The sequence below is a fragment of the Ovis canadensis genome, chromosome 2 (genome assembly GCF_042477335.2).
Source record: "Ovis canadensis isolate MfBH-ARS-UI-01 breed Bighorn chromosome 2, ARS-UI_OviCan_v2, whole genome shotgun sequence".
Taxonomy (NCBI): domain Eukaryota; kingdom Metazoa; phylum Chordata; class Mammalia; order Artiodactyla; family Bovidae; genus Ovis; species Ovis canadensis.
The window spans coordinates 160,790,152-160,806,150 of NC_091246.1; the positions used below are offsets into that span (position 1 = coordinate 160,790,152).

Consider the following 15,999-nt stretch of genomic DNA (forward strand, 5'->3'; position numbering starts at 1 on the left):
GTCCATTCTGAAGGAGATCAGCCCTGGGATTTCTTTGGAAGGAATGATGCTGAAGCTGAAACTCCAGTACTTTGGCCACCTCATGGGAAGAGCTGACTCATTGGAAAAGACTTTGATGCTGGGAGGGATTGGGGGCAGGAGGAGAAGGAGACGACAGAGGATGAGATGGCTGGATGGCATCACGGACTCGACAGAAGTGACTCTGAGGGAACTCTGGGAGATGGTGATGAACAGGGAGGCCTGGCGTGCTGCGATTCATGGGGTCGCAAAGAGTCAGACACGAGCAACTGGACTGAACTGAACTGAAAGCACTATTTTGAAATTATGGTAGTTATTAAAAGTATCTTAAGACAGTAGTAATATGCCAGCACATAATATTCTATTACAAAATTTATTTTAAAATAGTTTGGTGAATATTTTTCTATCTAACTGACTTCTTTTTCCTCTTCATATTTTGTACATTCTGAGAAAGGGCCCATGTGTTTAACCAAATATCCAAAGGAATCATTGACACCTCAAGTTTAAGAAAGCCTGAAGAACTTGGTAAAAAATTTTTTCCTGTTCCAAGTTAGCCCAAAAGATCCACTGGCTTGAAATATTCCATCTAGAATAGTTCTCATTCCTGCCATTTGATTACTTTTATATTTGGTGTGTACTTTAGAAATATGAGTATTCAGACAGTAGACTCAGGTCTTTCTGAATGAACCTCCATATGTCAAAGTGTATGCCATATCAACAATGTGGATTCCTATAAAATGATTTGACCAGAGTACTGATCAGGAGAATAACTAATATTAACAGGTTAGTTATTCCACACACAGATATATTTACTGCATAAAACAAATTTCTTCAAAAAGTGAGAAGTTAAAAGTAAAAATTTTCAAATTATTAAATTCCTAATGATGTCAGAGATTTTTTTGGTATGAATATGCAGAAGTTTGGCTCATGAGTTCTTTTCAAATACTGAATTTACAACTTCTCTAGTCAAACTAACAAAATGATAGGCTATATTACCACTATTTGCTTAGGGAAAAGATAATCATTATTACAACCAAATTAAAATCAAATAATATCAGCTCAAGTTTTCATAAGAACTCATGACAAATATCTTTTCAATAAGTAGAGACTTCTTATTCAAGTGTATTGGAACTAATATGACAAGAAGAATCTCCTTATTTCCCCAAGACTAAAAACATTTCCTCATGGTAATAGATATGCACCCAGTATGGTGATGATATATTATAGTCAATAATAAAAAATGAGATGTAGAAAGAACAAAATAACATCCCATTTTCACAATTGCTTAGAATTTCCCAAAAGTCTCAGCTTTATTCTCAATCTCAAGTCTAAAAAGCTGGTATTGGAAAAGTGACCTTACATAGAGGATAAAATATGTAAGTTATGCCATCAAGGAAATCTAATAAAAGCCAAATATTTTTACTGGTTTTGGTTAAAAACATCCTTTGACTGGAAAGGATTATTTTAGACAAGTTTTCAAGTTTTATATGTGTCTACTCAATTAAATCCTTTCCAACATGCTCACAGAACTGTATGAAAGCTTAGACAATCCTAAGATTTCTTTCTCCGAATATCTTACTTAACAGTACGCCCTACACCCCATGTTTCCCTTATTTCTCAACCTTTTTCCCACTACAGATTGGTATCTGCTTTCTGTGTGGCCCCACAGATGTTGTGCTCTAGGCTTGGGCTGTGCATCCTAGCTCAGATATTGATTGTAACTGCCCCACTCCACATCCCCTTAACATGGATACCAGTATGTGATAAAAGTTTTGGAGATGCTGAGGTATCATCTAGCTACCCTTCAATCATTCAATCTATCAGTGAAGAGACTGAGTCTGCACAGTTTCAAGGTATCTTAAATTCCCTTCCTGAAGATGACAAGCTAAGAAAATCATACACTGTGAACTTGCAGAAATTAGGCCTGTCTAATTTAAGTTCAAAGATTTTTAATTGGGAATGGTCATTTGAAACTGACCCAAACAATTATTTTAAGTTACATAAAATACAGCTTTTAGGAATCCAGACTCAGAGTTGATACTCAAACTGGAGGTTAAGTAAAGTAAAAACTCATTTGCTTAACACTGTGTGTATATGTCTGCATTTGTATATTTCATGGGATATTAAACACAAATATCATGTCTACTAAAACAATGATGGAAAGTGAGGGCAAGTAATTAATAAGAAACTTCTACCAAAGTTATCATCACCTATAATTTACTATCATTTCCACAAATTGATTATATAATTAGTGATTCACAGCAGGCCAGAAGTACAAAACTCTCAAGTGGAATAATCTCAAAATAGCTGATAAAACAAGCTGTGAAGCTGAGAAACAGTTTAGCACTTAGGTGTTCCTACTTCACTGGTGCTTGCCTTAATAAGACACAAGCTTCTATTTCAAAGTCAAGGACCTCAGAGTGTTCAAAATAGACAGACGCTTTGGAGTCAAGAAAATAGCTTCATAGCCTGCCCATATCTTCCAATTACACACTATATTATCTGTCAAGTCAATTAACCTCTTTGAATTTTGTATCTCCCATCTGTGAAATGGGATTGTTATCTGACTTGGCAACCTGTGTGCTCTTTTGAAATTCCTTTGAAATATAGCTTGTGGAACCATTTTATAGACTGAAAGCAGGAAAATGACAACATAGATATTATACCTTAGTATGTTTCAAGTTATAGGGAAATTGTAGGAGGCAAGTGGGAATGAGGACAAGTTCATAGAATAGCAGGTTAGTGTTAACTCTTCTCATCCTACTCTGTGATTGAGAATTTTTTAAGGAGTGGTTGGAGTTCCTCTGCATGGGAAGGAATGTTTAGAAGACTCCTTCCAAGCCCTCTATGTAGTTGCTCATTCTGCAAAGAATTACTAACCTTAGTAGTCACTTCTTTCAGCCAGGAGAAGGAAATTAACATGGTTGAGTGTCTAAGAAGGGCAAGCAGATACTATATGATTTAAAGTATTATTTTTGATCAACAACTGAACAATTGAGAAAAGAGAGGCTAAGAAAGTTGAATTAAAATACCCAAGGTGCAACTACTGCTTGTTCAATTTTGGAGTTGAATAAAGCCTTCTGAATCCAAATGTTTTCCAACAAAACTACACAAATTGTTCTGCAACTGTCATCTGTTAAATCGAATTTTTCTTCCTTTTAATCTTCAGTGCTGGATATTTTTATGTTGGAATTTATTACAAGGTCATTTTATTATTTAATCATTTAGGGGTAATATAGAATGACATCACAAGGAAAATGTAATAATCAGTTCAGTTCAGTCCTTTAACTGTGTCTGACACTTTGCAACCCCATGGACTGCAGCATTCCAGGCTTCCCTGTACATCACCAACTCCCAGAGCTTGCTCAAACTTATGTCCATCGAGTCAATGATGCCATCGAACCATCTCATCCTTTGTCATCCCCTTCTCCTCCTGCCTTCAATCTTTCCCAGCATCAGGGTCTTTTCAAATGAGTCAGCTCTTCACATCAAGTCTATTGGAGTTTCAGCTTCAACATCAGTCCTTCCAAAAATATTCAGGACTGATTTCCTTTTGGATGGACTGGTTGGATCTCCTTGCAGCCCAAGGTACTCTCAAGAGTCTTTTCCACCACAGTTCAAAAGCATCGATTCTTCTGTGTTCAGCTTTTTTATGGTCCGACTCTCACATCCATACGTGACTACTGGAAAAACCATAGTTTTGACTAGATGGTCCTTTGTCAGCAAAGTAAGTCTCTGCTTTTTAATATGCTATCTAGATTGGTCATAGCTTTTCTTTTAAGGAGCAAGCATATTTTAATTTCATGGTTGCAGTCACCATCTGCAGTGATTTTGCAGCCCAAGAAAATAAAGTCTTTCACTATTTCTATTGTTTCCTGATCTATTTGTATGAACTGATAGGACTAGATGCCATGATCTTAGTTTTTTGAATGTTGAGTTTTAAGCCAGCTTTTTCACTCTCCTCTTTCACTTTTATCAAGAGGCTCTTCAGTTCCTCTTTGCTTTGTGCCATAAGTGTGGTGTCATCTACATATCTGAGGTTACTGATATTTCTCCCAGCAATCTTGATTCCAGTTTGTGCTTCATTCAACTCTGCATTTCACATTATGTACATGTACTCTGTATATAAGTTACATAAGCAGGGTGACAATATACAGCCTTGATATACTCCTTTCCCAGTGGAACCAGTCTGTTGTTCCATGTCCGTTCCATGTCCATGTCATCCAAGCAACAGAAGTAACTGTTGCTTCTTGACCTGCATACAGATTTCTCAGGAGGCAGGTAAGGTGTTCTGGTATTCCCATCTCATTAAGAATTTTCCAGTTTGTTGTGATCTACACAGTCAAAGGCTTTGGTGCGATCAATAAAGCAGAAAGTGAATGAAAGTGAAGTTGCTCAGTCATGTCCAATTCTTTGCGACACCATGGACTGTAGCCTACCAGGCCTCTCCGTCCATGGGATTTTCCAGGCAAGAATCCTGGACTGGGTTGCCATTTCCTTCTTTATGTTTTTATAAAATATAAAATGATATCACAAGGAAAATGTAATAATACCCAGATATTGTTCCAATACTTTAGCATATCTATTTTTGCATATTTAGCTCATTCAAATCTCCTCACAATCTTAAAATTTAGGCATTATTATTATTTCCATATTACAGATGAGAGAAAAAATCTGTGTCATTAGCCACTATGCTATGCTGCCTCTCTGGCAGGGGCAGTAGAGTTATAATAACTATGAGATTTATTGTCCATACTGGGCTGTTAATAATTATTCCAGGCAGTAGGCATAGACTTGAGTCAATCAAATATATGGCCACCATTAACCAAGTGGATAGCTATTCAGAATGATATCCTATACATTCTCCTCATTGATCATATTCTTGGGGACCTATCAGTTAAAAATACATCTCTGTCTTTCTGACTTACTTCACTCTGTATGATACTCTCTAGGTTAGTCCACATCTCTATAAATGACCCAATTTTGTTCTTTTTTATGGCTGAGTAATATTCCACTGTGTATACACCACATCTTCTTTACCTATTCCTCTGTTGATAGACGTCTATGTTGCTTCCATGTCTTGGCTATATACACTGTTCATAATATGTATAAAATAGGTAACTAATGAAAACATACTGTATAGCACAGGGCACTCTACTTAATGAACTGTGGCAACTTGAATGGGAAGGAAGTCCAAAAGAGGGGCAGATATATGTACTTATGTGGCTGATTCATTGTCTGTACAGTAGAAAGTAACACATTGTAAAGCAACTATACTCCAGTAAAAGTTAATTTAAAAACATAAGCAAATAAAATTGCAGCTTTTCTGTGACTCGAGTCGGACAATACAAAAAACTGTTTTTGGAATCTGGTTCTTGAATTGCCCAAGAGTTAGGTAACTTTATTCATTCTAGAAGTTTTGCTCCTGCTCCCCAGATCTCTGGATACATTGGGTTCCTACACATTCAGACATTCACTTCTTCCTCTTCCCATGGAGTGTGTTACCTCATATACTATAAATATATTTACCTTTTGTTTCAGTTACAAATGGCTTCTCATCCTTGAAACCAAAGAAAACTAGTTGCTACAAAGGTCAGCCTGGAGGACTGCTTCTATACCATGAAAGTTGTGTGTCAGCTACAATCAGCATCTCAAGTCCTTATAAACCTTAAGCAGATTTTGCCTGCCAGACCTTAGAAGAACACCTTTGGGACTCCCTCAGGGTAGGTTGGTATTTTCATTGTCTTTTGGCTACTGTAACAAATTATACAAATACAGTGGCTTAAAACAGCACAAATGTATCCTTTTAGAGTTCTGGAAGCTGGAAATCTGAAATTAAGTTTTATTAGGCTGAAGTCAGGGTGTCAGAAGTGCTGGCTTCTTCTGCAGGCTCTGAGGGGAGAAACCACCACCTGGCCTTTTCTAGCCTGGAGAGGCTCTTGCAGTCTTTGACTTGTAAGCCTCCCTCCACTGTCAAAGTGCATCCCTCTAGTCTCCGCTTCCATTATCACATGGGCTTCTGTCCCGCTCTGACTCCTCCTGCACCCTCTTACCCTGGGACCACACATAATCCAGGATAATCTCCCCATCTCAATATATACTTAATTACCTCCACAAAGTCCTTTCTGCTATATAAGATGATATTCACAGGTTCTGGGAATTTGGACATAGACATACATACAGACGGACAGGGGAATAACCCCAGTCCACCTACTAAAGGTGGTAACTTAATGAAACACTACAGACATAAAGATCATTGGAAAAAGCTACTTCCAAACAGAAGCAAAATGGTTTTTTCTATAAATTCCAGATTATCCATTATATTTATAAAGATTCATCAGAAGTTAACACTCATCTTTCATAATTGTTTTATTTTAAACTTCTTTTAATGACTAAAGTTAAGAGTTTTAAATAAAATGGATTGGAACGCCTGATATGGTGTGAGCAGATACAGAGTTGAGAATGAGAAGAGATTTTTAAAGATATACACACACGTGTGTGTGTGCGCTCAGTTGTCTCTGTCTCTTTATGACACCGTGAAATGCCAGACTTCTCTGTCCATGGAGTTTTCCAAGCAAGAACACTGGAGTGGGTTGCCATTTCCTATTCCAGGAGATTGGATGGAAGCTGCATCTCCTGTGTCTCCTGCATTGGCAGGTTGATTCTTTACCACTGGCTCACCTGGGAAGCAATTTCTTATGAATTTGGTTAAGAACCAAATATGAGGTTGGTTGAATTTGGTTAAAAACCAGGTATGAGGATTCATCACTGAACATAATGGGTGCTATGATGCGCTCCCTAGATTATTCATCCAGGGGAGGAAACAAATAAACAAACATCTAAACCACTTGAGTGCTGCCAGAAAACAGCCCCAATTGCCAGGCTGGTTTTCAAGACTGTGTGGAGGGAAGAGAGATAATTTTCTCAGTGGCATGTTCTTCCTAAGGCACCTGTATTCAGTGGTGGATCAATCCATGGGTCAGTGATCTGGCCCTCTTGTGCCAATCTGGGATCATTTTAAAAGTGCATTCTATCTTCAAACTCTCCCCCATAGGATTGCCTGAAGCTTCTATTCAGACATCACAGCTCAACTCAATGATGTGCTAGAGCTGGTTGATACCAGCACATTAGAGCTGATCTGTGTATCACATTCAGTGATGCTAAGTGTGTACTTTAAAATCTGCCACAATAAGAGTATTTTCACTATGGGAAAGTACAAACAATATAAATCAGGACTTTAAAAATATCATTATTATTTCAGAGAACCATGTATTAAACATTTATCATCAAAACTACTGGGATTTTCCATCTGCACAATCCTGCTTTTTTCTCTTCCTGCCCAAATATACCAATCCCAAGAATACTCACTAATAAACCTGCTGTAAAACAATCTTCACCTTAAGGAAACTAATCCCCAACACTTAAGATACTACAGTCTTACTTTTATCAGCTTCTGAAATAATTTTGAACAAGCAACCCATCTTCAATTCAGACTTCAAAAAATTACATTCTCAAAAACTCTATAAGTAACCAATGAGAACCTACTGAATACTACTTAATGTTCTATCGTGGCCTGAATGGAAAAGAAATGCAAATGGAGAGGGGCAGATATATGTATATTTATAGCTGGTTCACTTTGCTGTGTAGCAGAAACTAACATTGTAAAGCAACTATACTCCAATAAAATATAATTAAAAATAACACAATAGCACAAAAGAAATTCAGTTACTAACGTAATGAGCCACCAACCTCAATACTTAAGAATTTTCTGGAAATAAGGATATATAGTTTATAAAACTACAATATAACAATTAAATAAATTAGAATTGATCCATTACTACCATTTAATCCTCAGACTAGTCAGATTTCACCAACTGTTCTAGTAATGCCTTTACAGAAAAAGGCTCAAGTTCAAATGCATGAGTTGCCTGTGACTGTCATGTCTCATTAGGCTCTTCAAACTCTGCCAGTCCTTGACTTCCATGACCTTGACATGTGCAAGTTTACAGACCAGTTTTTGTTGTTGATGTTGTTGTTGAATGTCCTTCAGTGCAGATTTGTTTAATGTCTCTCATGATTAGATTCAAATTATGCATCTCTAGCAGAACACCAAATAAGATAGTACACACTATCAGGTGTGTAGTATCTGAAAGTTACTAAAGTCACTCATACGTCCACTGACCCAAGATAGCAATCAGGCATTTCTCTAAGGATCTGATTCCAGTAGATTTATTAAGAAATTCAAGATACAGGTGCAGGAGTGCTCACTGTTATTGGGATGTCATTGTTTCCAAGCCCTCTCAGTGGACAGAAGTACATGAATATCTGTGGGTGTGGTGTGTGTGTGTACACATACTCAAACATATATAATGCATGGATACACTATCTTTAAAATATTTTTAATCTGTTAATCTTTCTATAATAGAACCTAGAAATCAATATTGATATTCCCAGCTCCATTTTAATTCCACAGGGTTCATTCTAAAACTTCCTTTCCATGTTTTTATCTTCCTTTTTGACAGAAAGTATCCTGATTTGCTCAATCAATCCCACTGTATGAAACCAATCTCCTATCTCCTCTGCCATCTTCTCCCCACTACACACGATTTCCGAAATTCAGCATAGGGTGCCACACCAACCCTATGTGGCCAGCTTCCTGTCATCCTATCCTGCTCTGGCCTGCAGTTCTGGACTATCCTGCCAGTTCTGGACTATCCTTCAGTTCAGTTCAGTCACTAAGTCGTGTCTGACTCTTTGCTACCCCGTGGACTGCAACACACCAGGCCTCCCTGTCCATCACCAACTCCCAGAGTTTACTCACACTCATGTCCATTGAGTTGGTGATGCCATCCAACTATCTCATCCTCTGTCGTCCCCTTCTCCTCCTGCTTTCAATCTTTACCAGAATCAGGGTCTTTTCAAATTAGTCACTTCTTCACATCAGGTAGCCAAAGTATTACAATTTCAGCTTCAGCATCAGTCCTTCCAATGAATATTCAGGATTGATTTCCATTATGATGGACTGGTTGGATCTCCTTGCACTCCAAGGGATGCTTAAGAGTCTTTTCCAACACAACAGTTCAAAAGCATCAATTCTTCAGCACTCAGCCTTCTTTATAGTCCAACTTTCACATCAATACATGACTACTGGAAAAAACATAGCTTTGACTAGATGGACCTTTGTTGGCAAAGCAATGTCTCTGCTTTTTAATATGCTGTCTAGGTTGGTCACAACTTTTCTCCCAAGGAGCAAGCGTCTTTTAATTTCATGGCTGCAGTGATCTTGGAGCCCCCCAAAATTAAGTCTGTCACTGTTTCCCCTGTTTTCCCATCTATTTGCCATGAAGTGATGGGACCAGATGCTGTGATCTTAGTTTCTGAATGTTCAGGGTGGTGTTTTTTTTTTTTTTTTTTTTTTTAACCATTAGGTTATGATGATAAGTGACTTGCATTGCCATAAGCATCTGTAGAGGGCACATAATAAATATGAGAATAAGCATCTTTGGAATAATGTGTCTGTGACATATCTGGATTAGCTAGGTGGTCAAGATTGTGTGTGATTTTGTTATTGCGTGCTTTTCTCTGTGTGTGTGACAATACGTGTAACCATGTGAGAGACAGTGTCTGTGCAGAGTCCACTAGGAAGAAGGAGGTGCAAGCCCCTCCTCACAAGTGGCTGCCAGAGCCACTCTCAGGAAGCTGGGGTAGACCAGGAAGGAACTGAAGCCTGTGGGTGCATATGCATTGAGCAGAGGTGAGGAAAAATGACCCCATAACCCCATAAAGGTCAGGACAAAACAGGCTGGTGGGTGAGGGGTGCTGTCTCACCCAGGCAGAGAGTGAGCCTGGGACAGGAGCATCAGGGTGCAGTGTCCCAATGATTTCAAGGGCTGAGCTTGCCAAATGCTTGTCCTGGAAACCAGCCGGAGTGCCTCTCTGCCTCCAAAAGGAAACCTCAGCCAGCCCTGTCAAGCCAGGTTGGGGCTGAAGTTCCACCCCTTCGTCCACCAGCCAATCAGGAGTTCCCTTCCTCCTGTCCATCTGATGTGAGGTCCTAAAGCCCCAAGCTGGTGGTTAGGGGACAAGTATGTGGAACAAGTCATGAGCTCCTAAGGGCACAGTCTGGAGCAGATGTCAGTGCCTCCTGTCCCTTGGGGAAGAGCTGTGTGAGGCTGGCAGTCTGGGAAGACCTTGGGAGGGTGGCAGAGATGAAGTGGGGCCAGGATGTCCTGGCCCAGTCCTAGGCCGGGGCTGGTGGTGCTAGGCCAGGGACTGGATGTAGGGGTGACCCTGAGGCTACAGGGAGGTAGTCTGGCTCCACTAGGCATAGAACTCCTCTTGCTTGACGCTTGCCTGATTGGGCTCCTCCAATGTGTAGGTGCCCTCGTCCTTCTTCATGCCATAGATGAGCAGTATGACCAGGAAGGCAGCAAAGAGGGCACTTACAACCCAGCCCATGATCACAGCTACGAGAACCTTCTTCCGCTCCAGGATGCTCTTCTGGGAAAGCTGAGCTGCCAAGCTGCCTGAGTCGACAGCACTGTCCAGGAGGCCAGGGCCTGGGCGGGCACCCTTGGGCAACTTCCTGGGTAGAGGTGATGGCTTGGCTGTGGCCCCACCTACAGCCACCACCTCATTGGCTGTATCTGGCTGTGTGGTCTCTTCCTCTGACAGCTCAAAGTCTCCACTGGATCCCCCGCTCACTGGCTTATCCTGGATGGTGGTCACAAAGGACTCTGGAGTTGGGGTCTGAGCCACCTCTGTGGGTCCATGGGCGGTGGTCCCCAGGGGCAGAGTGTTCTTCTCAGAGATGTCAGGCTTCTGGGTGGTAGCCGGTCTAGGAAGAGCCCTTGGCCTGGAAGTAGCTGTGCTGACCAGCCTGGGAATTGGGGGCCTCTGTGTCCAAGACAGCCACTATGGTGGGAGGTGAGGGCACCGCTGGGGTGGTGGCATAGGCTGTGGCTGCTGTGGTCAGTGGAAGAGGCAGAAGCCTACTTAGGCCAGTGGTCCTTACAACAGAGGTGGTGGCCGCGGACGGGGGTGCCGCAGAGATGCTGGGGACGGCGGTGGCCCCTGTGGCGGGCACTGTGGCCACTGCTGGGGCCCCTGTGGTGGCGTCAGTGGTGGAAGCCCTAGGAGTTGAGGTGGTGGTGGTTCTCTGGCTGGGCTCTTCTAGCACCTCTGTCACCAGTGGGGGGCTGGTGGCTGGCTTCGGCGTGAGGCGCACAGAGAGAGCTCAGCAAATGGGGTGCCCACAGGCTGTATGTCCATGGTGGGCAGCACCGCGGGTGTGGTGGACATTGCCAGGGCGACATCTGGGCTGAACCGCATGGCTGTCTCAATGCCTGACTGCTGCTCAAAGTAGCCGGAGCCGGACCCGGAGTAGAAGTTGTCCAGCTCATCATCAGGGAAGGAGTCATCATTCCCCGAGTCCTCAAGGTCCACGGGCCTCTCGAAGTTCTCACTGCGCCAGCGCTGGGCTCCCGTGGTGTGCTTCACCAGCAGCAGCAGCAGCAGCAGCAGTGGAGGCAGGAGCAGCCTGCGGGCCCCTGGCATCAGCGGGTGGGCGGCCCCTGCATGGGGCAGCGGCCCTGGCTTCATGGTGGCGGTGGCGGCATGGCCCAGCGCGCTCTTGATCGGGGCTCGGCTCAGAGCTATTTCACTTTTTCACTCTCCTCTCCTCTTTTACATTCATCAGGAGGCTCTTTAGTTCTTCTTTGCTTTCTGCCATAAGGGTGGTGTCATCTGCCTATCTGAGGTTATTTATATTTTTCCCAGAACTCTTGATTCCAGCTTGTGCTCCATCCAGGCCAGCATTTCTCATGATGTACTCTGCATAGAAGTTAAATAAGCAGGGTGACAATGTACAGCCTTGACGTACTCCTTTCTCTAATTGGAACTGGTCTATTGTTCCATGTGCAGTTCTAACCATTGTTTCCTGAGATTTCTTAAGAGGCAGGTCAGGTGATCTGGTATTCTCATCTTTTAAAGAATTTTCCACAGTTTGTTGTGACCCACACAGTCAAAGGCTTTGGCATTGTCAATAAAGGAGAAGTAGATGTTTTCCTGGAACTCCCTTGCTTTCTCGATGATCCAACAGATGTTGGCAATTTGATCTCTGGTTCCTCTGCCTTTTCTAAATCCAGTTTGAACATCTGGAAATTCACAGTTCACATATTGCTGAAGCCTGGCTTGGAGAATTTTGAGCATTAGTTTGCTGGTGTGTGAGATGAGTGCAATTGGTAGTTTGAGCATTCTTTGGCATTGCCTTTCTTTGGGATTTCTTTGGAAACCTGACCTTTTCCAGTCCTGTGGCCCCCTCAATTTACTGAGGATCCAATATCCTGCCCTAAACCAGCTCCTGCATAGAAACCTACTCATCCCACTTGGACTCTCATCATACATTGATATCCTGAAGATTTGACTTGGCTATGAAACCTTAAACAGGCTGGCCCCCATGTGAAAGCACCCTTCCCCTCACTCAGGCGCTATCCATTCTTGATCGCTTTCCTATGGGTATGATGTTTCCTTAGTGCTGTTCACATTCTGAGCTGCTATTCCAGTTCACCTTCCGGGGGATTGCCATCTAGACTTACACACCTCTTGATATCCCATACAAGTGCTCTTTGCTATGATGCCTTTCTTTTCACCCTGTTTGGGCTCTGATGCTCATGTGGTTGCTTGTCCTGTACCTTACAGGTTCTGATACCCAGTACTGAGTAGGACCCCCTTCTCATCTTGCATGGCTTCTGACTGTCTGACCACAGTTCTCCTATGTTCAGCTGTACCTAATGGCTTTTGGACCAAATGTTCAGGAAGAGAAAGGAAAGAACAGGAAAGGAGAAAGAGAAAAGGAAAAAAAAAAAAAAAAGCCTTTGCTTTACTTTGAATCCTGTCATTTTGACCACTCCCAAAAAGCTCATTCAAAAGTTGCCGCTTCTTTTGAAACTTTCAGACATTTAAACTAATTCCTCAAAGCTGCTTAATCATCAAAAGCTCCCTTAGTACTAGAATTCCTCTATCAGCCCTTGAAAAATACAGCTTTTAAAAATGCTATATGTGTGTGTTAAAGAGGCAGATCATTTGATCATGCTACATTTTCTAACATACAAGGTGTTTCTTGAGTATGATTTTGCTTTCCTCAACTAGAAAGTAAAATCCAGTGGCAGGGAATATGTCTAACTCATTTGCAATCATAGGATCTGACGCTGGTTTCTGGCATGTGTTCAGCTCTAATATGTATTTAGTGAATGAGTTAACTGAATTAGTTTGGTGTGTTCTGTCCCAAACAATGAACAGCCACTCCAGGTACTCAATGTTAAAAGGAAAACTGCCCCAGTAATCACATGGTTGCCACAGTCTGGGTGTCAAATGGACAACAGCAGTGAGATGAAGACTGGAATACTTACTTTACTCAAAGACTGTGGCTGTGACACAGTATGGACCTTTTTCATGAACAGTCTTGGGAAACTCAGATAGCCACTAAAAGTGATGATACTAAGTCATCTGACGTTTTGTATACTGAGTATAATAAAACATGTGAGTGGGAAATATAAGTCACAATAATGATCACAATAATTGTCGAAAGGATGACTATAAATACAATATGGGCAGTGTGAAGTCTATTCACATATTTAAGGTGGCACCAAACTAAAACTTTCATCATTATAATTTCATAAAGGTAAAAAGAATAATCTACCAGTAGTTTAGGTTGCCATTTTTAAGCATAGTGAAAATAGGTACCTTGTGTTACTTAACTTTCTTTCTCTAATAGTGTTCTTTGTAAGACACAAATATTTCTTGCATATATAAAAAAATGAATATGCTTTACTAGGTAGGCCCTATCTGTGTCTATCATCCCTATTATCAAGAATAAATATGAAAATATGATAGATTAGTATCCCCAGTCAGTTTCTCCCAAAAAGTATGTGCTACGGCCAGGCTACGGCTGTAACATACACATCTCACATTTACCTCCTGTCTCCCAGCCTCCTGTTTTGGGGCTGCAGTTTTGTGACACAGTCTATTAAACACACAGTTGAAGCAATTTACTTGTTAAAATCACTCACAGCTGAACTGACTCTCAGATGACTGAAACTGTTTATGAAAGGCACTAAATGTCTTTTCTTTTTAAAGTTATTATGTTGTTTTGGAATTGTACATGACAAAAATTTTACTGTAAAATGAACATTTTCCCACATATCCAAATTGTTAATTCTTCTACCAATAAACTTTTATTTATTACTTAAATTCCAGGTATATGACAGCTTCTCATTCCAATTCAGCTTTTTTTGTTTATTTGTTTCTGATTGAGTATTTACGTTAGGATAGAAAACAATAAAAAAAAAAAACTTGATTCTAATATGTTGCTCAGTCTTATCTTTTCTTATCTGATCTTGACTATAATGAGAGGTTATAACAAAATATTGAAAAAATGTTCCTCCAAGTGTTATTTGATGTTGCACAATTTTTTTATTTTCAAAGGGAGTAAACATTTAAAGGTCTTATTTCATACTACACCTCCTGAATTCTTGGGATGGGGTTGTCCAATTTTTCCTTACTCCCCAATGATACTCTCATCATCATTTATCCACCACCCTGTGGGTTTATTTGAAGTCCACACCATCTGTCTCAGACACCCACTTAATCATTTCCCTTCTTCCCACTTGTCCCCCATCCCACCACAGTGCATATCAATTTTGGGTTCCCTAAAATCTTACCACTGTAGGACTCACATTCATTTTCCTTTCTATTCCAGAGTCCACTTAAATCATCTGGTCTTGAGATGCATTTGGCATGAACTTCTAGGTGCCTTAAATGCAGACATACCCATTCTAGCTGACTACTCATTAATAGTACAGTACACATTAATTGGTCCTCAAGTTTACATTCATTGAACAAGGTACACGGCAGCCTTCCATATGTAAGCTTGTCCTTAGAACCTCAATCTTCTTACCATTGCCCCCTCACTTCTCTACACATATTTCATTGTCCTCTGCCCTCTCAAGGAACACAAGTAAGGAATATCACGAAGGACACCACTTTGGTGTCAGAGATCCTTGTACAGATTCTGACTTTCCAATGTATACACTACTGGTAACAGATAAATGATAATAGGATAAGAAAAATAACTTCTGGAATTTCAGCAAGTCTCTAAACTAAGCCAACAAGTGATAGGTGAATCAAAAAAAAAAGCTGCTGGAAAGATATCAGAACTGATACTGTGACTCTAAATCTCTATCACCTACCTCCTGCCTCTGTAAGAGGAGATTAGAAAATTCAATAAGAGTCAATGATGTAAGGGAATTCAAAGTCACTAGGTATGTGGTGGGATTTCCTACTTCTCAGTTAAAGGAGAAAATATTTTGCACTTATCAAGCCAAAGTACAGGGATCCCAAGAGATTTCTTTTCAGAGATTGCGACTACTTTTTAGAGATCAGTACCTCTCTCTTATATAGATATTTATTGATAGTGAATATTGACAGATATTTATTAACCTGAAATAATGCATGCTGAGGTTTGACAGAAAACAGCAAAATTCTGTAAAGCAATTATCCTTCAATAAAAAATAAATTAATTTTAAAATATGAAAGTTACTTGGGGAACTGTGACTTAATTTCCTTGATGATTAGAGATATATGAGGTAGGAACTATCCTAGAAGAGTCTGTAAAGGCCTGGGTGGAGAGAAGTATCAGTGGGTGAAGAAGTACCTTCTTGTGGTAAGGAGCCTCAGTTTCCAAGTGGACAGAGTAAAAGGTAGCTGGGTTCAAGTCCTCTCAATTAGGTTCTACTCTGTGGGGCTGTCTGCTGAGGCAGGAAGCCCCAGAAGCAAGTTTTTGGGTGTTTTGTTGTCTGAAGCAGAATCCTACACTGGGGAGAGAGACAGAAAGATGTCAGCTAGGAGTTCTTGGTCCATGCTGGCAACTGTTCAGTGACAAAGTTTCCAAAATGCCCCTCACTAAAAATGGAAACATGGATG

General features: G+C 40.8%; 1 protein-coding gene and 1 pseudogene across 8 annotated transcripts in view; both read right to left on the reverse strand.

Moving 5' to 3' along the window:
• Nucleotides 1-15,999, reverse strand: part of GALNT13 (polypeptide N-acetylgalactosaminyltransferase 13) — a 655,388-nt gene that overhangs the window by 326,430 nt on the left and 312,959 nt on the right. The window lies entirely within an intron of this gene.
• Nucleotides 10,339-11,619, reverse strand: LOC138433132 (syndecan-3 pseudogene; annotated as a pseudogene).